Below are 24,065 nucleotides of genomic sequence, written 5' to 3' on the forward strand. Positions count from 1 at the left end.
AAGGAGTACTTATGGCACCTTAGAGACTAACCAATTTATGAGAGCATAAGCTTTTGTGAGCTACAGCTCACTTCATCGGATGCATTCAGTGGAAAATACAGTGAGGAGATTTTATATACACAGAGAACATGAAACAATAGGTGTTACCATACAGACTGTAACATCAGTGATCAGGGAAGGTGAGCTACTACCAGCAGGACAGCAAGGGGGGGGGGGGGGGGGGCACCTTTTGTAGTGATAATCAAGGTGGGCCATTTCCACCAGTTGACAAGAACAGTAGGAGGGGAAATAAACAAGGGGAAATAGTTTTACTTTGTGTAACGACACATCCACTCCCAGTCTCTATTCAAGCCTACGTTAATTGTATCCAGTTTGCAAATTAATTCCAATTCAGCAGTCTCTCACTGGAGTCTGGTTCTGAAGTCTTTTTGTTGAAGAATTGCCACTTTTAGGTCTAATCGAGTGACCAGAGAGATTGAAGTGTTCTCCGACTGGTTTTGAATGTTATCATTCTTGACATCTGATTTGTGTCCATTTATTCTTTTACGTAGAGACTGTCCAGTTTGACCAATGTACATGGCAGAGGGGCATTCCTGGCACATCATGGCATATATCACATTGGTAGATGCACAGGTTGAACGAGCCTCTGATAGTGTGGCTGATGCGATTAGGCCCCATGATGGTGTCCCCTGAATAGATATGTGGACACAGTTGGCAACGGGCTTTGTTGCAAGGATAGGTTCCTGGGTTAGTGTTTTTGTTGTGTGGTTGCTGGTATTTGCTTCAGGTTGGGGGGCTGACTGGCTTGTCTCCCAAGATCTGAGAGAGCGCGATGGGTCGTCCTTCAGGATAGGTTGTAGATCCTTGATGATGCATTGGAGATGTTTTAGCCATTGTTTCATGTTCTCTCTGTATATAAAATCTCCCCACTATATTTTCCACTGTATGCATCAGATGAAGTGAGCTGTAGCTCACGAAAGCTTATGCTCTCATAAATTGGTTAGTCTCTAAGGTGCCACAAGTACTCCTTTTCTTTTTACGGATACAGACTAACACGGCTGCTACTCTGAAATATGTGACAATGAAGGAGTTGATAATACCAGATGTTCTTGCACACAAAAGCTAGGGCGATTGTAAGAGGTCAAGACATGGAGATTCAATGATCAGGGAAGGGAGCTATAAGCAAGCATGATGGTGAGAGTGTTTATATAGCAGTATAGTGAAAATCATTTGATAAGAGGACAGATTAGAAGTGCCTTGACAATATTTATCCTCAATATTTTCCGAACATGTATGTGAAAAATGTGTGAAAACTATAAATGGTTAACCTTTTCCCAGAAATGTTGCTTCTGCATGCTTAATGTTAATGCACAGTTTGAAGGCTCTGTATCATTTTATTGGAATGTAAACGAGTCCTTTTTTCCTTAAGAAATAAATACGGTTGGTGACCTACCTTACAACAGCTCAGTATTGCATGTAGAACTTTCTTACCATTTAAAAAAACAAAACTAAACGTAACATGCTGCACAACATTGCCTTAAAGATTGGAGCAGATTGTGCATGTTCACATTATAAATGAGGGAGATAGTTTTGTTTGCTTCTTAAAGAGCAGGTACATCTGAGATGGACAGGAGGGGACTTTAATGAGGAGTTTATTGTATTTTAACACTAACCTAACAAGTTAAATTCTCCTCAAGCATCTGTTTAACAAGTACAAATAAGACAGCTTCATCCCTTTTGTGAACAAATTAAATTGGATTCTTATCCACCCCAGTTTTCTTTTGCTTTCTTAATTGCCAAACATAGGGTGCTTTATAAATGATACAGTTTGAAATTCTATATCAAGTATATGCCAGATGATATCATTTCCATTTCATCCAGTTTCCTGCAGGGCTTTCCTAGTACTGTATTCTCAGCATGCTACCCAGCTACTACATCAGGATGCACTATTGTTACTGCAACTTGCTGGTTTGTTGTTCAGAAATCAAAAATATTGTAAATCCCACAAAAATACCCCAACTGTGAGAAAAAAAATCCCAACATCCTGGCTACAAAATGCTAATTAAATAGTTCATGAGATGAAACCCACAGTGAAAGACGGTAGATAACAAAACTGGATGTGACTTGTATATTTAGAAATGTACATTCAAAAGGGAATGCATGTTGTCATCTTCAGAGTTCATTCTAAAACCTGCGTGTTGTCTGCATTTTCAGGAAAGTGTCTGCATGTTCTATTGAACTGACATTAGAAAATACAATTTATAAATGTTCAGAAGTTACTCATCTACAGCCAAATGTCTACACCAACTATGAGCTCCTAAACCAGCAAGAAAATATGTTGTTACATGGACATTATTAGTATTAACTCGTGATGTAATATATCCTAATAAACTTCATACCATGCCTCGTTGGAAATGTCTATGAATGAAACGAATAAAAAGGGAACCAAGAAAGAAGAATGCATGCTGATAAATTATCACAGGACAGGTGATTAATCTGATTGTTTTTACTTAAATCTTTCTACTATCCAGTAATTAATGTCTTTCTTCTTCAAAATGTAATCATTTCTGGAGGCAAATATACAAAAGGCAGATCGAGGGAAGTGATTATTCCCCTGTATTCGGCACTGGTGAGGGAACACCTGGAGTATTCTGTCCAGTTTTGGTCCCCGCACTACAGAAGGGCAGTGGACAAATTGGAGAGAGGCCAGAGGAGGGCAACAAAAATGATTAGGGGGCTGGGGCACATGACTTACAAGAGGCTGAGGGAACTGGGCTTATTTAGTCTGCAGAAGTGTGAGGGGGGATTTGATAACAGCCTTCAACTACCTGAAGCGGGGTTCCAAAGAGGATGGAGTTAGGCTGTTCTTAGTGGTGGAACAAGGAGCATTGGTCTCAAGTTGCAGTGGTGGAGGTCTAGGTTGCATATTAGGAAACACTATTTCACTAGGAGGGTGGTGAAGCACTGGAATGGGTTACCTAGGGAGGTGGTGGAATCTCCATCCTTAGAGGTTTTTAAGGCCCGGCTTGAAAAAGCCCTGGCTGGGATGATCTAGTTGGTGTTGGTCCTGCTTTGAACAGGGGATTGGACTAGATGACCTCCTGAGGTCTCTTCCAACCTTAATATTCTACGATTTGAAGGCGGTGGAGGATGTAAAGGAAAATTTTAGAGGTTTTTTCCTCCAAAACTTTGAAACAGAGAGCTGGGTTATTTCTTGCTAAGGTAAGCGTCAATCTGTCCTGCAGTGACTCAAGGGCATGAGTACCAACCAGGATACAAACCCCAAACTGTCTTGGAGTTCTACACTTCACCAACCAATCATCAAGTGTAAACTGAAGCATCTTTCCAGGTCAAAGTCTACTTCCAGCTGAGAGATAGACAACATGGAGTCTGCCTTGAAGGAAGTGTCCTGCTGCTTCATCCCTTGCTGGAGTTATATCTGCTAAATCACAAATTTTTCAGTTCCTGCTCCCTCTGGAGCAACTGAATGACCATTAGACATGCAACTGTCAATCTCCTCCCCCACTGCGATAGCCTGGGGTTTGCCTCTACCCCTTGTTAGCTTGATGGGTCTGTTTACACAATATGTGCATACATTCTCACTGTCTTTCAAAGTATTTTGGAAGTAATGCTCTAGGTGAGGAGACCACATTCCTTTCCTTGGGTGGGGTAATCCTCGGGTGAGGTAAATTGGCTAACACACTTTAAGAATTATAATTTCAGTTGATTTCCACAACTTTGCACCAGTTGCTTGCACATACATTAATAACCAGTGAGTCAAAGAAATGAGGTACTCTGGAAGTGGGTAAGCCAGTTGCAGTTCATTACCAGATATCTGGGTGCCTTTTGCCCACTGTCTTTGGGCTGTTCTTAATATCACAAAAGCACATTTAGCTTTTCAATAAGTCAAAGAAAGCACAGAGGCTAAATGAAGTATAGTAAATAATAAATCAAAGTGGCTGCAGATGCACAGCTTCCATTAAATCACAAACTCAATATTTTAACAGTTTAAATTATACATTCCTAACTGGTTCACTAAATTCCATAAGCCATCATTCTGTAGATTTCTGTCTCCTGTTAGTTTACAACTACACTGCGGCTGGCAGCATGCTTCCCAGCTCGGGTACACAGACACACATTAGCTCAGCTTGAACTAGTATGCTAAGAAGAGCAGTGTAGCCGCGGGTTACACAGGTGGCAGCCTGAACTTGCCTCCTGAGTCTAAGCCCACCTGCACCCCTGGATATGTATTCAGGCAGATAACCCAAGCTGTGCTTGTGCTGCCCCCTGCTACACTGCTATTTTTAGCACCCCAGGTAAAGCAGAGCTAGTGCATGTCTGTCTATCCAAGCTGGGACGCATTCTCCCAGCTGCAGTGTGGACATACCCACAGTGGCTGGACCACATAGGGGGCGACAGAGAGCCACAATGAGTAAGCATGGGCTACATATGCTTAAGGCTAAGATTTTGTCATGGATATTTTTCATAAAAGTCACAGACAGGTCACAGGCAATAAAGGAAAAAAAGAAAAAAAAATCAGAGAAATCATGACCTGTCCTTGACTTTTACGAAAAATATCCATGATAAAACGGGAAGGGACTGGGCAGCTCCAGGGTGGTTGAGAGCTCCAGGGTCCCCCTGACCCACCACAGCAACCAGGGAGCTGCGGGGTAACCCCACTGCCAATGGCGGTTCAGAGCTTGGGGGTCCTCTGCCTCAGGCTACGGGGGTACCTCACAGCTTCCTGCCATTACAGGAGGTGGCAGGACCCTGCAACTCCCAGCCACCGGGGCTGAAGTCACAGATTCCATTACTTCCACGACCTCTGTGACAAAAATCATAGCCTTACATATGGTTAATACTCCAATATCTAGAGTCATGCAGGCTCTAAGGCAGCAGAACTAAGACGGAACCACTTTTCAGTCTAGAGGAACCTCTTAAAATGGTTTATTTTGAAAACAGCCTAGTTGCCAACCTGAAAAGTGTCTAAGTCCCTATTGCAATATGGTGGAGTGAGCTGAGACCCACACATTTCATTCCAGAAAACATTCTGCATTTAACACCATTAATTTATTTTTTAAAACAGCAAGACACACTATTTTTTCTCAACCCAGACTTAGAGGCTGTAGGGCCTGTTTCAGTATTTCTAGCTGCCCAGATCATCATTATTTCCACTAAACTCTTGGTGGTCTTAATTTATTACCTGCCAGCCTCAAATTCCTGGCACACGAGCTAGCCACTCTACTCAGGATCCTTCCCTCTTACATAGTTTCTCTCTCTCCTCTTTAAAGGAATCTTTGAATAATCAGCTTTCAAAACAGTGACTACTCAGATATATATCCAAAACAATTGACTCATTTCTCCCCCAAACCTGGTACAGTATATGGAGATGTTCTGACAGCAGCCAAAGAAAAATACTAGAAAAAAAGTCAACGTCAGCTTCCAATAGAGACCAGTTTATCACAACGCTTCCCTGCTTCACTAGTGGGAGGCTCCCTCTGCTCACTGGTAGATCTGTTACCTTACAGATAGGTCTTTGAGTCTCCTCTGTGGTAACATACAGGAAACGTATACTGCAATTTCAGCTACTCAACTGCAGATTCAAATAGAATCATAGAATATCAGGGTTGGAAGGGACCTCAGGAGGTCATCTAGTCCAACCCCCTGCTCAAAGCAGGACAAAATATCTGGCTTATGTTGCATATCTGCGGTTCCTTCCTTGCATTCCATTCATCCAGTTATAATACAAGAAGCAGTAACAAACCTGCAAGCCTAAAGTAGCTGTTTACATAAGGACATCAACAAAGAAGAACAAACTTCTCCACTTGATCAAATTCCCACTTAGTCAATGGAAGTACTCTCTCTGAGGACAAGGGGAGAGGGCTCAGATGTCTGAACACCAGTGTGTGGAATGGGTAGCTGCTAACAAGGAAATTTAAAAATGTGCAAAGAACAAAACCAAACCATGCAGTTCTGCTAATATTATTAACTGTGATTGTGGATTTGTCACAATCCATATTTCTGGCATCATGAGTAAAACAATTAAAGCAATAAAACAAACAAACAATACCCTTAAAGAAAGGAAGGTTTAGGGCTAGTCTGGTGTTTTGATTTTGAAACTGTTGTATATTGGGGAATCACAGATTTGATTCTCACTGCTGCCAAACAAACAGCATATTACAAGTGCTATCAAAGCAAGTTTTGTGCTGTCATACACAAGGCAGAAGGAATGAGAGCAGTTACCTTCTGGGGGGAAAGTCAAGAAACCCTGAGAGTCGAATTGTATCATGGAATTGGAGCACACTAGGAACAATATGGCTCCTAAGTGACGTTGTCATGACCCATCACTGTCAAGCAGTGGAATTGAAGGTATAAACCTAGAAGCTATAAGGGGTGGGGACGGGAAAAATACTATGAAAAGGAACTGGCATAAAAGGAAACATGTAAAGGACATGAGGATTCTGCACAGTTATTAAAACTTGAGTCTTAATTGCCCAATAACTAAATAAAAATGTTTCCTATTGCATTTCCTCTTCAATGATCTTGGGGTTCATTAAGCAACAAACCAATGAATGAAAAGGAATAAAAACTTTTAATAAGACAAACTAGAAAGCTTCTGTGGTGAACTGCAGCATGCAGCTACCATGCGTTCTTCACCTCTAAATTATAATCTTGCACAAACAGATCTCTACATCTTCCCTCCTAAAAAAAAAAATCCAGTTAGCTCTTACATACATATATAACACAACAACACATACATTCAATTCTCAACCCACCTTGTACATTTTCATAAACTCAATGTGTCAACTACCTAGGGAGAAAAAGAGGTCAACAGCACACCACTCTGGAGTGAATCTTTTCCACTCACTTTCCTCAAATACCCTTTCTCCAGGTAGATGAGCAAGTCTCTATGAGTCTTTCAGGATATTTAATCTCCCTCTCTCATCTTCTCAGTATCAACCTTTCATTAGAGTCAGAGTTGTTCTCTTGTTCCTTGACAGTTTCTCATTAGTCTGTTGATGATGAATGGTCAGTCAATTGGGAAATGCCAGAGTTCACATTTACTGTCAGTGTTTTGGAACTTCCTACGATTATTCTTAGGGCTTGTCTACACTTACATTTTATAGTACTCTGACTTGCTGGCTCAGGGGTGTGAAAATCACACACACACACACACCCCGAGCGCAGCAAGTCAGAGTATTTAAAGCACTGGTGTAGACAGGCTCCAAGTGCTGGGAGCCATGCTCAGAGCTAATCCCCTCGTGGAGGTGGATTACCAGGAGTGCTAGGAGAGCTCGCAACCACACTCGCACTTCAAAGCCCTGCCGCGGGAGCGTTCCCACAGGAGCACTTTGAAGTTTCCAGTGTAGCCATGCCCTTAGACCCCTTTGATTATATCAAAACGTGTCACCTTGGTCTGTCTGGACTATATAAGACCTTGGATGCAGCTGTTCTTTAATGACAGAGGTGAGATTCTTCAGGCACACTATCACCTGGGTTAAGAGATGGGAGATCACGGGCTCTTTTGTCAAAATTATATTTCATCTTCCATATGATTTCATTGTCATGAGATTTCAGCAAGTCATCAGTGATTGGTTAATTAGATTTGATCCTTCTTCCCATTAACAGCTGAACTGGAAAAAAAGCCATCCTCCAGAAGTATACTTTAGTAAACCAATAAAGCTATATACAAATTACCCCCACTGGAGAAAGTCTTTTTTCATAAGGTTCTTTACCATCCATATAGACCTTTTCACAAGTCCATTCAATTGGGGGTAGTTTGGATTTGATGTTTTGTGATAAAAATCCCAATCTATAGCCCATTATCACGAAAGACTTCATCTGAATTCCTTGTCTGGAGAAGATTCTCTTCATGCTGGCTATCACTAGTGCAGTGTGCAAATGTCTGGATACAGAGAATAATAATCTGTGACTATTAAATAATCCTTTGATTTCCAGGTAAATAAATCAGTGCCTATCTTCTCAGAAGGCCTTTTTGGAACTGGATGAAGACTCTGAGGTTCTGCCTGTTTGCATAGCTTGTATTTCAAACATGAAAAGCAGTTTCTACCACATTAGTAGTGTCATGATTGATCCATGGCCAAGACAGCACCTCTCGTGCTCATTGTTTACATTTCTCAATTCCTAAATGACCCTCATGCCTCTTCTGTAGCATTTCTTTCTGCAGGCTACCTGGTATTACAACCTTGCTGCCCTTGAAAATCATCCCATCTATCATAGTAAGTTCATGTCTGCAGTTCCAATAGTCTCTTATATTTGGACAGCAACTGCTTATTTCTTCAGGCCACCCTTTAATTATCACTTCAAGGATCCCCAACAATTCATTTTTCTGTGTTTCCCCTTTTATTTGTTGCAGTTTCCCGTTAGGTACAGGAATTGACTTTACAATTAGATCTACATAGAGATGCAAGCCTATCTCTAGGGTCTTCTCTGGCTTCATAGTGGGAGACACCACTCTGGAAAGTGCATCTGCAGTGAACCTGAATTTACCAGGCATGTAAATCACAACCAAATTATACTTTTGCAGCTTTATCATCATTCTTTGAATCCTTTAGGTACAGTCATTTAGTGGTTTGCCAAACAACATTACCAGGAGCTTGTGGTCCGTTTCAACATCCAAAATCTGACCATAAACATACTAATTGAATATCTCACAGACAAACAATATTCTTAAAAGTTCCTTCTCAATCTGTGTGTAAATGGTTTCTGCTCAGTTAGTGATTTGGATGCATAGGCCACTGGTTGACAACAATCCACATTTTTCTGTGAAATGACTGCACTTAACCCAGGCTGTGAAGCATCTGCTGAGATTTTAATAGGCCTTCCTGGCCCACAGAACTTCAACACTGGCTCTTGTATCAGTTATTGTTTCAAACATGTTCATGATTCCTCCTGTTCTGTACCCGAATACCATTAAGTTTTATTCTCTAAGAGTTTTCTCAAAGCCGCAGCTTTGGTAGATAGATTAGGTATGAATTTTCCAAGATAATTCATCAGTTCCTGGAATGGTTGACATCTTTCTTTGACTGGGGACATGGCATCATTTCAATGGCTGAAATCTTCCCCTTATCAGGTTTTACATCTTCACTGGAAATAATATCCCCAACAAAAGTCAGTTCTGTAACCACAAAAAACACATTTTCCCCTAATAAGTTTGAGTTTTGCAGTTCTAGTTGCATCCAGGACTTCCAAAAGTCTACACTCACGCTCCTCTTCCATTGAGCCTCTGATGACGATCTCATCTTTTGGAGGTACCAACAGTGTTAATATGTTCATAGATCGTAGTATGGTTTTGTGGTACACTACTGGTGCTGAAGCTACACTGAAGGATAAGCATAAGAATCTGTATCTTTCAAATGGCGTATTAAATGTGCATAGTTTTGAGCTTTCTTCAGTTAATTTTAGCTGCCAAAACCCTGAGGATGCATCCAATTTACTGAGATATTGTGCATTTGCAAATCTTCTCTGAGTGGCAGTTTGAAATGTTCTCTTTGTATAGCCTTATTGAGGTATCTTGGATACAAGCACATGCATAGCTGGCATTTTACTTTTCTCCACAATGACTAGGGAGCTCACCCATTCTGGTGGCTCCTCAATTTTTTGTATTAGTTGCATTGCTTCCACCCTTGAGTTTATCATGAGTGCAACGGCCCTTTCTACATGAATGGATAACTGGAGGGACCTGCTTGTTTATCTGGATTGTATTTTCACCCTGCAAGCAACCCAACCCTTGAAACAGACAATGATATTCCCAAATGAGTGCCTCAGAGCCAGGTTCAGTATGATCTTGTGGTGAGAACACCCGTTTTACCAAACTGAGGTTTTCACAGGCAGCCAGGCCTAAAACTGGTGTCACCTCCTTTGGCACTACAATGAATAGGAGCCTGTACATGTTGTTTTTATAGCTGATGCTAGCAATGCACCTCATCTTCACTGGTATATTTGTTCCGGAATAACCAGTTACTTTTATTTTTGTTGGTCCCAAGTTTGGTCTTATTTTCAGTCTCTCAGTCTTGTTCAGACAGAATATTAACCTGAGCTCCTGGGTCCAGTTTCAATGGAATAATTATTTCATTCCCTTTCATAGGCAGTATCCAGTCCCTCTCATCAGGATTATTTGAGGTCTATGTAAAACTCCTCAACCATGTTGTCTTCAGCTGAATGCACTTGACTTTTCTACATTTTAGATCTGCGCCATTTTGCAAAATGATTATTTTCCCCACATTTATGACAGAGTTTCCCAAAGGCAAAACAGTGTGGCCATGCTGTGATCCACACCTTCCACATAACCATCTGTACCCAGTCTCCTCCCTAGCAGTGGTTTCACTTTTTGATTTGACCTTTTCTGGCTGTAGGTTTTGTACTTAGTGGATGGATTACCCCTTGTGGTGTATTCCCTTTGGCTTGTGCTGTTGCCCGGCATATCTGAAGAGCTTTTTCGAAAGTTAAATCTCCTTCATGGAGTAGTCTCTCTCAACACATTGTCTTTAATGCCACAAATGATTCTACTTCTGACCAGAGACTCTGTCAACTCACAGGTTTTACAGAGTCTCCTTAATTCTGTGACATATTGCTCTATGCGGTCATCAGTTTTCTGCCTTTATGTAAAAAAAAACCTCCCTCTCAACGGTTTCATTCTTTTTGGCATGCAATATTCCTCAGATTTAGTCACTATTTTCCTTAGCTTCGTGCTTTCATGTTCTTCATACTTAAAGTTGTTATAAATATTCAGTGCTTCCTCCCCAACAATACACAAAAAGATTGGTCATTTCTCTATCATTTTTCTCCTCTGCTCCTATGGCTGCTAAATACGATTCAAATCTCTGTCAGAATCTTTTCTAGTTCACTGCAAGATTGCCTGACAACTGCAGACTGGATGGTGGTTGCAGCACATCCATTCCTGACTTTCTTCCCTTCTCAAGCTAATAGAGTTACTACTGTGGACACACAATACATACAAGAGCCTCTGCTCTTCTCTGTTTGCTACTCCACCTGCTCCCCTTTCCTCTGCTTTCAGTTTCACACACAGGAGTTAACCTCAAAATAAGTGCAATCTCCTTCTCATTCAGCACTTCTGACACCAGGAAATGATCTTGGGGTTCATTAAACAACAAACCAGTGAATGAGAAAGGAATGAAACTTTGAATAAAACAAATTAGAGAGCTTCTGTGGTGAACTGAAGCACACAGCTACACTGTGTTCTCCACCCCTGCTTCCAAAACATCTCAAAATGCCTGTATTCATAATGCTGTCCCTTAGGTGGGAGTGTCTATAAACTATCATCTCACACCAACATATCTACATCCTCCTTCTAAACAAAGTGCTCGATACTACAGCAATGGGGGCCATGTAAGGACCTATGTAGATTGAGGGATAGATTTATTAAGGAATGGCAACACCAACCGTTCCCTTCCAATCCCGAGTTGCAATTTTGTTTGCTAAATCAAACCCTTAGCTAGCAGAGAGTACATAGAATATTTAATTACCTTCCCACGTTACCTCCAGGCTTTATTAGATTTATAGACATCATCATACTCACGGTCTAATGTGGCAAAGTAGGATATGTTCTAGTACTGCATATTAGAAAACAAAGGGAAGAGTTTAAATTCAGGTTTCTGGAAATTACCAAACCTTGCTCAGTTCCCCACGAACAGGCAATTTTGTGAAAGATTCAGACTGTTCCAAACTTTTCACCAACACTTATTGTTGCCTTTGTCAGCCTTAAAGCAACAATATTCTCTCTCCATGAGACTGCAAGGGAAACTGAGGTGTCATTCAAGCAAGCTGCCCTCTGAAATCATTTCCTTTTAATTTATGAGCTCTTTCACTTCTCCCCCTCAATGATTTGATATTAATCTTTCGCACTCTGGCTTTTTACTGATATTGTCCTTGAATAAAATCAATCCTGCTCCTTAGCAGTCCCTTGAATCCAAAAAGGCTGCACAGTCATAGCATATTCACGTTCATCACAATGAATGTTTTGGAAAACAATTAGCTTTTTGAGCAACTAAAGACACCGTGATTATCAGTAAATCAGGGAAGCACTGCCACATCAATAACGTCCCCTGTGTGCCATAGATAAGGCGTATGGTGCCCTGATCAACACCTTAATTATACACGCTTACAAAGTACATACAAGCTTTTACCGTTCACTTTTGACTGGCTCTTCAAATATTTTCTCATTTATTCTTTATAACACGTTACCCTGAACTTTATTCTATTATTCTGTTGCTTTGGTAACAAACTTCTTAACATTAACACAGAGCATGAATATGAATTTCCTCCTCCCCGCTTTCCCCCACTTTTCTTATTTGGGAGCAACCTTGAAGACTCCCAAGCTGTGAGAGCAGTGGCACTGATCACTCACCTAGCCACAGAGATGACCTATTGTCTGCCCTCTCAGATAGCTATAAGAAGCTGCAGGCTTATGTGCCAATTTTGCGCCAGAAAGAAAAAGGAACAAGGGCTGTCAATTAATCACAGTTAACTCATGCGATTAACTCAATAAAATTAATCACAATTAAAAAAAATTAATCCCGATTAATTGCACTGTTACACAATAGAAAACGAACTGCAATGTATTACATATTTTTGGATGTTTTTCTACATTTTCAAATATATTGATTTCTATTACAACATAGAATACAAAGTGTCCAGTGCTCACTTTATATTATTTTTTATTACAAATATTTGCGCTGTAAAAATGAAAAGAAATAGCATTTTTTAAGTCACCTCATACAAGTACTGAAGTGTAATCTCTTTATCGTGGAAAGTGTAACTTTCAAATATAGATTTTTTTTTGTTACATAACTATACTCAAACACAAAACAATATAAAACTTTAGAGCCTAGAAGTCCACTCAGTCCTCCTCCTTGTTCAGCCAATCGCTAAGAGAAACAAGTTTGTTTACATTTATGGGAGATAATGCTGCCAGCTTCTTATTTACAATATTACCTGAAAGTGAGAACAGGCATAGCACTTTTGTAGCTGGCATTGCAAGGTATTTACGTGTCAGATATGCTAAACTTTTGTACGCCCCTTTATGCTTCGGCCACCATTCCAGAGGACATGCTTCCATGCTGATGACACTCGTTGAAACAATAACGCGTTAATTAAATTTGTGACCAAACTCCTTGGGGGAGTTTTATCCCTGCTCTGTTTTACCTGCATTCTGCCATATATTTCATGGCAATCTCGGATGATGACCCAGCACATGCTGTTCATTTTAAGAACACTTTCACTGCAGATTTGCAGTGATAAAATGCAAAGAAGGTACCAATGTGAGATTTCTAAAGATACCTACAGCACTCAACCCAGGGTTTAAGAATCTGAAGTCCCTTCCAAAATTTGAAAGGGATGAGGTGTGGAGCATGCTTTCAGAAGTCTTAAAAGAGCAACACTCCAACGTGAAAACTACAGAACCTGAACCACCAAAAAAGAAAATCAACCTTCTGCTGGTGGCATCTGACTCAGGTGATGAAAATGAACGTGTGTCGATCAGCACTATTTTGGATTGTTATCGAGCAGAACCCATCATCAGCATGGACGCATGTCCCCTGGAATGGCGGTTGAAGCATGAAGGGACATATGAATCTTTAGCGCATCTGGCATGTAAATATCTTGAGCCGCTGGGTACAACAGTGCCATGCAAAAGCCTGTTCTCACTTTCAGGTGACATTGTAAACAAGAAGCAGGCAGCATTATCGCCTGCAAATTGTAACTAAACTTGTCTGTCTGAGCGATTGACTGAAGTAGGACTGAGTGGACCTGTAGGCTCTAAAGTTTTATGTTGTTTTATTTTTGAATGCAGTTTTTTTTTTGTACATAATTCTACATTTGCAAGTTCAACTTTCATGATAAAGAGATTGCACTACAGTACTTGTATTAAGTATCGGGGGTAGCCGTGTTAGTCTAACGTGCAACCAGACTCCTTGTTGTTTTTGTGGATACAGACTAACAGATTTATTTGGGCATAAGATTTCGTGGGTAAAAAACCACTTCTTCAGATGCAGCAGTGGTTTTTTACCCATGAAAGCTTATGCCCAAATAAATCTGTTAGTCTTTAAGGTGCCACCAGATGCCTTGTAGTACTTGTATTAGGTGAATTGAAAAATACTCTTGTTTTTTACAGTGCAAATATATTTAATCAAAAAGAAATATAGTGAGCACTGTATTCTGTGTTGTAATTGAAATCAATATATTCCAAAATGTAGAAAACATCTAAAAATATTTAAATAAATGGTATTCTATTATTGTTTAACAGCACGATTAATCAATATATTTTTTTAATCATGCGACTAATTTTTTTAATCGCTTGACAGCCCAAAAAGGAACAGCTCATTCTTGGGAGCATGGATACTCCCATTCATAAAAGAAAAAACAAACAATTTGTTAAGTCCAGGTAACATACAGTGGCCTACCTGTAGCAGTTATTTTCCAAAAGAATAATCCAATGTCTAGAACATTCAACCTCAGTGGGCCAAGCAATTTAATAAATAATTTTCTGCCTCACCAGCCAATCAGTGTTCTTGACTCCAGCACACTTATTTCTTTATAAGAATTTCATATTATGGTGGCCTCAGACAATTTAGAGCACTGATGAAGTGCTAACAATACAATGAATGTATATAGCAACTATTATCCAAAAAGATTCCAAAAAGTCCTTTATATGTTGTGGACCTGATTCAGGACAAATATGCACCCACAGGGCAAGCTCCAGCAGGGCAGGCTATTCATCCCCATCAGGAAAGGGCAGTTTTTAATTCAATCCAGCACTCCTAGGAGTTTAAATCAACATGTCTTGAGCCCACGAGATACACTCCTCCTCTGCTGGCCTCTTTCAGAGACTTCAATGGAACTATTCACTTCAGAGTTTGCAAGCTAATACCAGGTTTCAGAGGAACTGAGCTGTAGCTCACGAAAGCTCATGCTCAAATAAATTGGTTAGTCTCTAAGGTGCCACAAGTACTCCTTTTCTTTTTGCAAGCTAATACCGAAACTTACTGTAACTGAAAGGGATTAAAGGGGAAAGTATCTTTTTCTGTTTATTTTATGCATTTGGCTGCACTTTGGGACAGATCTTTAAAAAATATTTGGGCATCTAACTCCTATTGAAATCAATGGGAGTTAGGCACCTAAATATCTTTAAGACCTGGCCGTCTGTGAAAAGTCCATTTCACAGTTTTCCCTCACAAACTCAGTTAGATAGTTTCCATAGATCTTTTATATACAAACAGGAAAGAGAAAGATTTAAAAAAAACAAAAACAAGAAAATGTGACTGTAAAACCCCAAAAATTTACAGAAGACTTGGGGAGCAGGACAGTATCTGAAAGCACTTTAATTAATTTTGTGCAATGGAATAGTTTTCAGCTTGACGGTATCCCTTTAACTGCATAGTTCACCTATGGACATAAAAATTGTGTGTTCCAATCAGGACCCATTAGAATGTATATAGTATTACTCTAGTTAGTTGCATAACTTGGCTGCATCCATGTCAAATTAAAAACCAAATTCTGCTCCTCACAGCATAATCACTTTTGGTAAGTAAGAAGCCAAAACAATATTTTTTAAAATGTTAGTATGTGCAGTAAGATGTCAAATGGGATATGGAAGTGTACTATGTTAACCTTCAATGCAATGGAGAATAGAAAGCACTGAGGCAAATCACAGCCTGACTTGCACAATGTGTACTCTCTGAGCATACAATTGTTCAACTTTCTGAATGTCTGACTTCAGGTAGTTGTGTGTGCATATAGAGGGGATAATCCCATAACAATGGACAATACTGTAGCCCTATGTATTGGAGTAGGGATTTGAACTCTCCCACATCCCCGATGAATGCCCTGACCACTGAACCAGAGAATCAACAGCTCCAATGGGAGAGATTGACCCACTCCAACAGCCTGGTGGTGAGGGCAATCTTCTAGGAGGCGGGACAGTTAGGGTCAAGTTCCTGCTCAGGATCAGGCAGAGTGGGGATTTGAAAACAGCTCTTCCACATGCCAGCTTAGTGCCCCATCCACTGGGCTACTGGCGATAATTGGGTGAGGCGGGGTGTGTGTTTCTCTTTCCCTGTCTTTTTTGTGAGACAGGGCTGACCTGGCTTAAGCGCCTAACTCCAGGAGAGGGGTCATGGCAGAGAATCCTGAGCATAAGAGGCTCCTGCCTCTGCTTCCTCAGTCGGGGGCCTACGGCCCAGATCAGTGGGAATTAGGTACCTAGCTCCCTTTGTAGCTCTGGGCCCCAAACCCCTCCCCCTTTCCTCCTCATTTCACTCCTGGCTAGCTTAGGGGGCTCCCTGATCAGCCTGCTGTCTTCTGAGAATCCCTTTTTTAGGTGCCTAACACTTCCCATATGTTGTATGGAAAGCCTATCTTGGGGCTGTGAATTCCACTGGGCAGCAAGGAGCCTAGGTGGTTGCAATTTTCAGCACTGCAACACCTAAGTCCTCTTTGTGATTCTGGCATGAAGGGCCAGGGACATAGAACCAACTACCAGGAAATGCAGGATTCCAGAGGTCAAAGAGTTGCAACTTGTGTGCTATAGAGCTGTGCTCCCTGCTGCCTTGCTAGTCCCCTGCACATTAGGAGGCTGGAGGAGTAGCAATGACTACTAAAGGAAGTATGGGCTGGATGAATGCACTATAAGGTGGGTAGAAAGCTGGCTAGATTGTCGGGCTCAACGGGTAGTTATCAATGGCTCCATGTCTAGTTGGCAGCCGGTATCAAGTGGAGTGCCCCAAGGGTCGGTCCTGGGGCCGGTTTTGTTCAATATCTTCATAAATGATCTGGAGGATGGTGTGGATTGCACTCTCAGCAAATTTGCGGATGATACGAAACTGGGAGGAGTGGTAGATACGCTGGAGGGGAGGGATAGGATACAGAAGGACCTAGACAAATTGGAGGATTGGGCCAAAAGAAATCTGATGAGGTTCAATAAGGATAAGTGCAGGGTCCTGCACTTAGGACGGAAGAACCCAATGCACAGCTACAGACTAGGGACCGAATGGCTAGGCAGCAGTTCTGCGGAAAAGGACCTAGGGGTGACAGTGGACGAGAAGCTGGATATGAGTCAGCAGTGTGCCCTTGTTGCCAAGAAGGCCAATGGCATTTTGGGATGTATAAGATGTATAAGTAGGGGCATAGCGAGCAGATCGAGGGACGTGATCGTTCCCCTCTATTCGACATTGGTGAGGCCTCATCTGGAGTACTGTGTCCAGTTTTGGGCCCCACACTTCAAGAAGGATGTGGATAAATTGGAGAGAGTCCAGCGAAGGGCAACAAAAATGATTAGGGTCTGGAACACATGAGTTATGAGGAGAGGCTGAGGGAGCTGGGATTGTTTAGCCTGCAGAAAAGAAGAATGAGGGGGGATTTGATAGCTGCTTTCAACTACCTGAAAGGGGGTTCCAAAGAGGATGGCTCTAGACTGTTCTCAATGGTAGCAGATGACAGAACGAGGAGTAATGGTCTCAAGCTGCAGTGGGGGAGGTTTAGATTGGATATTAGGAAAAACTTTTTCACTAAGAGGGTGGTGAAACACTGGAATGCGTTAGGCTAGGGAGGTGGTAGAATCTCCTTCCTCAGAGGTTTTTAAGGTCAGGCTTGACAAAGCCCTGGCTGGGATGATTTAACTGGGAATTGGTCCTGCTTCGAGCAGGGGGTTGGACTAGATGACCTTCTGGGGTCCCTTCCAACCCTTATATTCTATGATTCTATGACAAGGCAAGTGGACTGGCAGATCCAGAGAGCCACTCGCCATTTTCCCCACCTCAAGAGCGAACGCACAGCAACCATGAGCACGCTGGGAGGCTGCAGCAGGGGCAGTGGAGCAGCAGCACTGTCTCTCCATAGCTTGAGGAAAGATTCTTCCTTCAAGTTTCCACAGTGCCAAGCGCACTTTGTGGAGTAAGTACTTAACTTCTCCCATCGAAATGAAAGGTTTACACTAGAGCATCACAGAGACCCACAGGGGCTGACAATCTGTAGAGGATGTCATGCCCAGACCCAATAGATCCTGGGACTTTTTGTGTAGCCAGCTCCCTCTGTGGTGCTCCCTAGGTATCCCTCCTCCAGAAACAGGCTCATTACTTTGGGCTGAGCCCCTGTAGAAACAAAAGCCTAAGGAAGTAGTCAATACTGGTACCAATAGCATTAATTACTGTACAGATTTCCAATCAGAAACCTACAGGTAGAGTTGTGGGGAGCAGACCGCTCTTCCAGCCTAGCACACACACTGAGACCTGCAGAGACTTGACTACAAAGGGGAGCTTCTGAAGAGGAGGAGCAGAGATGCTGCTTTACTTTAATTTATGGCACAAACCGATATAAGTCCCCTGCAAAATATATGCATAGTGGGATCTCTGATTTGTATAATGTTACATGCCACATGTGCTGAAAGAGCTAGGTATTATTAATCATCTTTATAAATTCCTAGCTCAGTTAGAAGTGTTAGGGATGGAATGGCCATCTTAGCTTTTTATTTTCTGGCTTTTGCTGTTTTGTGTTAAAGCCTTAATGCTAACTGCTGGCTGGCAGAAATGCAGTTAGACTTTGATAGGATTTCAGTCTTAAGATCAAACAACACTGTGATATCAATGATGTACACTGGATAGAATCTTCAGCAATTTTATGGTTATGCCTGAGTTATGTAAACATTTATTTGCCGGGGGGGGGGGAGGGGGAGGCAGAAAAGGAGAAGGAGTGAGAATTCAAACATGATTCAGAGAAGAGATAAAGATACTTTGCTTAATCTACTTTTTATAATTGTGACTGTTGTCCTCCTGTTAAAAAAACTAATCTTACCAGTCCTGTAGAAATATTTGCTTGATTGTATTTAATGAACAGATATTTATCTTTTTCAAAAAATTTAAACTGTATGCAGAGCACAAATGGCATAATAAAGTCTGACAGTGTATGCATTTCCACAAAAATAGATATTTTTAATCTTTATGACTCCTGTAAAAGAACCAAATACTGATACATTAAATTAAGAGATTACTAAATCCTATTTTTATAACTGTATACTAAATAAATATTTCATCAAGTAAAAATGCTACTCATATTTTTTAAACTTACAGTTTTAAAGCAGAAGTGATATTTTCTCCAGTAACTGAAGTGGTTTTCTAATCTAAAACAAATTTAAAAATTTGATTTAATGTTTTCTTAGCACTGTTATTACCCTCAACATTTCAGTCACACTAATAAAAATAGTCTAAACAGAAATTTCTTGTTCAGCAAATTACGGATAAACAAAGAAATCAAGCCCCAAATTCAATCCATTGCAACATTTTAAAAATGATTCCCGATCTGTTTAAAGATGAAAACATTGTGCGCTATATAATACCACGGCAGCAGCAGGTTCCCTATCATAGATCTGAAAACATATTTCATCTAATTGATGAGCTTTTGTTTAAACAAGCATTGATATGCATGCTGTGATGCATGTGGTCACAAGAAATTCTCAGCAACATATAGCCCAAGTGATTAGGCTACTAGATAAAAACAGTTTTTATTGTATTTAGAATTTTTTCCCCACTAATTCAGTATTAATTATGCAAAAAAAAAAGTTTTATTTTTTAAAGACACTTCCACCATATTAGACCCCATTCTGCTCCCACTGAAGTCAATGGCAAAACTCCCACCGACTTCAATGGGAGCTCTGGGCCCCTGAGAATAAATGCTTACTTATTGTGCTTTGGAAAGCATTGTCTTAACTCATTTAAAATCAGGCATTAATGTATAATAATTTATTAATCGAGCAAGCCTATATACAGTATTTTGAACCGACAATTTTATAGTGGTCTTGGTCATGCGTATGGCATGATATGACAACATTTATTGTATCTGCAATAAAAACATTTTAAGAGTATAACTACAAGCTTTATGGATGATTTTACTATGTGGCATGTTTATTCCATGTTGCTGAGAACTGAGAAAAAACAACTTTTTCATTTTACTGCATCATAAAAAATGAATTAGATTTCCTGAATACAGTATACAATCAGAAAGCACTTGGTTCTGACCTCATTTGTGAGGCAAATCTTTTTATTTTTTATTTTTTTTTTCAGAGGCGAATGGTATGTGAGTTTACATCTGGCTGTTGTTTGAGAAAGTCAGTGCCTTGTCTGTGCTTATTGATCTTCAGGGTCATCTTTTAATAATACCAAAAAAGCTTCCAAAATAAAGATCTTAAATCTTTTTTATTCCTTTTTCCTTTTAAGGGTTTCTTTTAAAGATGCTTGTCAGCACTAGCTCTGTCAATAAAGTTAATTGGCAAACTGTCTCTTTGTCAATATATGGCCTATGGCAAGCTTTCCTACAAATCTATACAAAAATCCACTTGAAATATATTATGGTTGTACTTAAATAAGATTCTGTGCTTCCCTGAAATTTATAAAGAGGAAGTCTGCCTATTTTCAAATGGTATGATACAGATAAAAAGCAACTAGCAAGATGTTAAAATTCAATAAACAGCAGGGAACAGAGGGCTGGAGTGTGTCTCTGGTCGTGTTTTGTTTTTGATGGAAATGGGAAATAAATGCTTAACTACAGAAAGAACAATGAATATTTTACATAACAGCATAATGGAAGTTCCAGTTCCCATAAGGGCTCACTTCCAAGCAAACAAAATTCATCACAAAACTTAAATAATGCATGTTTTCATGAAACCCAGAGAGTTCCAATGCAATACAGGAAAATAACAGGGATTCCACAGAACTATACTCCGTTCAAGGAGTCTATGGCTACAACTTTATGTCCTGTTTGTGCTAGCTAATCCTTTCCATAAATCCTCTGCCCTCAATTGTGAATTAAACAGGAAGTTGCTTTTAAAGATCCCTCAATAGGAACCTGTCCATTTCCGAATCCATGTGTAATCATCCTATGGAGCAAAATCCCTCTGATGGTGAGTGGAGTGTGGCACCCTACAAACACATGGACAGCTCCCTTTCCCTCCTCCTCTCCAAGCAGAAGTTGCTGTTAGCTCCCGGCACTGCAGTGCAGCGTAGCCCAAGCCAGGCTAGGCGGTCCACAGCCCCCCTCTGGTTGTCTGTGTAGGGGTCCACGTGCTGTGCTAACCTCCTGCAATCCCCCCGCTCCTTGTACACGCTCATCATCAGCGGGAAGGAGCGCTGGAGGCTGCCCGTGCCTGGGAGCCTCTGGGTGCTCTCAGCATCTCCCGAGGAGACGACCACCCTCACCCTGCCATCTCGTTTGCATCTTTCCCCCCCAATCTGTCCGCCCCACTTTGCGCACAGATGTTACGTGGCCGCCCCGGCCAGCATGACTCAGCCCTACCCCACGGGCACCAAGCGAGTCCTGCAGTCCCCGGGCACGCGCAGGACTCCCCGGGGAGCGTTACGCGCGCGGGGAGTTCTGCCTGCGCCCCAGGCTGCGCGGCGCGTTTCGTCCCCCCTCTCTCCAGACGCCACCCCGCCGGTGCTGCGGTCCCGCAAACCAACCGGGGGGAGGCTCAGTCTGCCCGCCCGTTAGAACTCCCCAGGGCTTTCACTGGGACTTCTGCCGTGGCTCAGCCTCCTCCGCCCGCAACAACTTAATTAAGGACTTCAGGATCTGTCCCCAAAGCACCTGGAGACCAACAACTTCGCACGCTTCAGGCAACTCCTACCCTTGCGTCGAAGCAGCAACGGAAGCAGTTTGGGGGGAGGGGGGCTACTACAAAACCTCCTGGCCAATCGGAGCCCCGATCCTGGCATGCAGCCTAGGAAGGGGGAAAAGGCAGGACGGGTTTCAAAGGCTCGATCTGACGGTTATCGTTTATCTACTCGCTTAGGGTGAGCCACGATATGCTCCCCCGCGCAACGGCAAGCCTCGATCTCCTTCGCATCCTTCCATGCATCTTTGCCCCCAGCACCTCGGCAGCTTTCCCGCTGCCTCCCGACCACCGGATCCTTGCAGTCGCTGCCCTCCGGCAAGCAAAAGTTGTGCCAGGCTTCATTAGCGAGTCGGTTTCAAAGGCACCCGAGTTGCAAAGCAATTCCCAGCGCCGGGAGAGGCAGCCTGGCGTCGGTACCGAGAAGCGCCCTGTAGCCCAGCGCCCCCCAGCCAAAGTCAGATCGCCCCGGGAAACCACCATCGGCTCCTGCAAACCATCCCCAGCCGCAGCCCACCCGCCAACTGCCCCGGCGAGCAAAGCCGCTCGCTGCTGGCGCCGGGGGAAAGTTGCAGCCCTTCTCGGACACGCTCGCTCGTAGGAAAAGTTGCCCCGGAGGCAGGAACAGCCGCCACCGCCCATAAACTCTTGGGCGCGCCACTTACCCGCGAGGACACACCGAACCCCCGCGGTGCCGGCACCCAGCAGCCGCCCCCCGCGTGCGGAGCTGGTCACCGTCTCCTGCCTCCCGAGCTCGGCTCGGCTCGGCGCTGCTGTCGGCGGCGACGGCGGCGTCTCCTGGAGGAGTCGCCAGGCGTGACAGAGCCAGAGGAGGGGCGGGCAAGGGGTTGTGTGGGCTGCACGTTGCAGTCCTCCCTCTGCTGCAGTGCTGGAGCGGGAGAGGGAGAGGGAGAGGGAGGTAAAGGCGGGGAAAGCGGAGGCACAGAGACAGGGGGGGAGAGAAAGAGGCAGGAAGGCAGCGCACGATCAATAATTGAAGGCGTGGGAGTGGGCAATCTCGGCTAACGCAAGCAGACAGACTCCTCCGGGACGAGACTGGGGCATTGCAAGCCAGCACATGGACTGTGCGGGAAACCCGCCTTAAAATCCCCCCCCCCCTTTTGGGGGGAATCCACACCCATCTGCATACACAGGCACTTCGTCCCAAAGTTAATATTTCATTAGAGGCAACAGCAGGGAAGACTGTGCGAAAGGCTCTGTTTGCCTAGGAGCTGCCTGCAGCAGGCTCTTGGCAATCCAAAGCGTTTCTAAAAGGCTGCTCCTTTTATTAGATCATAATGTTATTGGTGTGCAAGGTGCTGTACAGACATGCCCCAAAAATACATTACAGTTGAGGGACCCCCCGTGCTCTAACCCCTATTCTCTTTGCAGTCCAGTGATTTTAGACTTCTTTTGCGAGTCAGGACGACGCCTCTCATGAATAAGGGATCAGTCCTTGTTTGTAGGATCAGTCCTTGTTTCGATTACTAGTACTAATTATTTCTAATGCAGAATCATCTAAGCGCCCCAAACCAGCATTAGAGCTCTGTTGGGCTAGGCATTGTACAACAAATTACACAAAGACAGTCCTCTCCTCAAAAACTTTACAAGTGTCAGAACTTGCTTCCCAGAAGAAACCAGAAGCTCTGGAAAGCCATTCCACCCTATAGAATCATTACCTTTTTTTTTTTTTAAGTGATGGCTGATTAATACTAAAACGTAGCAAAAAAGATTTACTAACAGAAAATTCCTAAAGAAATTCCATTGTCTTTAGTCAGTTTAAATAAATTTTTGGTGCTCAAACTTTTTTTCCACATACTGGGCTTGATTGTCCATTGCTTTGCAGCTTGTGTAGTCATTTACACGTGTGCAGAATGGGTATCTGCATTTTACACTCACCTTTCATAGGTGTCAATGACTACACCAGCTGTAAATGGTGGAGAATCAGACCCACCCTCCCCAGCAAGAACTAGTGTATAACTACAGGTTTCAGAGTAACAGCCGTGTTAGTCTGTATTCGCAAAAAGAAAAGGAGTACTTGTGGCACCTTAGAGACTAACCAATTTATTTGAGCATGAGCTTTCGTGAGCTACAGCTCACTTCATCGGATGCATACTGTGGAAACTGCAGAAGACATTATATACACAGAGGAGGTATTGTCTCATGGTCTCTGTGTATATAATGTCTTCTGCAGTTTCCACAGTATGCATCCGATGAAGTGAGCTGTAGCTCACGAAAGCTCATGCTCAAATAAATTGGTTAGTCTCTAAGGTGCCACAAGTACTCCTTTTCTTTTTAGTGTATAACTGACACCTGATCTGCATATAGCATCACCACAATGAAGGGGAGGAAACAGTGAACAGAGCAGATAGGATTCCTTATTGAAGGAACTTCTTTCAACAAACAGCCCACAGGTAGTTCAATAGACTCT

The 24,065-nt window shown here is 42.4% G+C and overlaps 1 protein-coding gene across 3 annotated transcripts in view; it reads right to left on the reverse strand.

Annotated features, from left to right (window-relative positions):
- SV2C (synaptic vesicle glycoprotein 2C) overlaps positions 1-22,700 on the reverse strand; it is a 216,921-nt gene extending 194,221 nt beyond the window's left edge. Inside the window, exons 1-2 of one of the 3 annotated variants that reach the window (XM_048851525.2) lie at positions 22,300-22,700; positions 19,099-19,150 (exon numbers count right to left, since the gene is read on the reverse strand). The gene's annotated coding sequence lies outside the window, so the exon portion shown is untranslated. The remainder of the gene's footprint in view (positions 1-19,098; positions 19,151-22,299) is intronic. The other 2 variants (XM_048851524.2, XM_048851526.2) reach the window with 2 other exon arrangements.
- Positions 22,701-24,065: the final 1,365 nt, after the last annotated feature.

Source organism: Caretta caretta, chromosome 5 (assembly GCF_965140235.1).
Source record: "Caretta caretta isolate rCarCar2 chromosome 5, rCarCar1.hap1, whole genome shotgun sequence".
Lineage (NCBI taxonomy): Eukaryota > Metazoa > Chordata > Testudines > Cheloniidae > Caretta > Caretta caretta.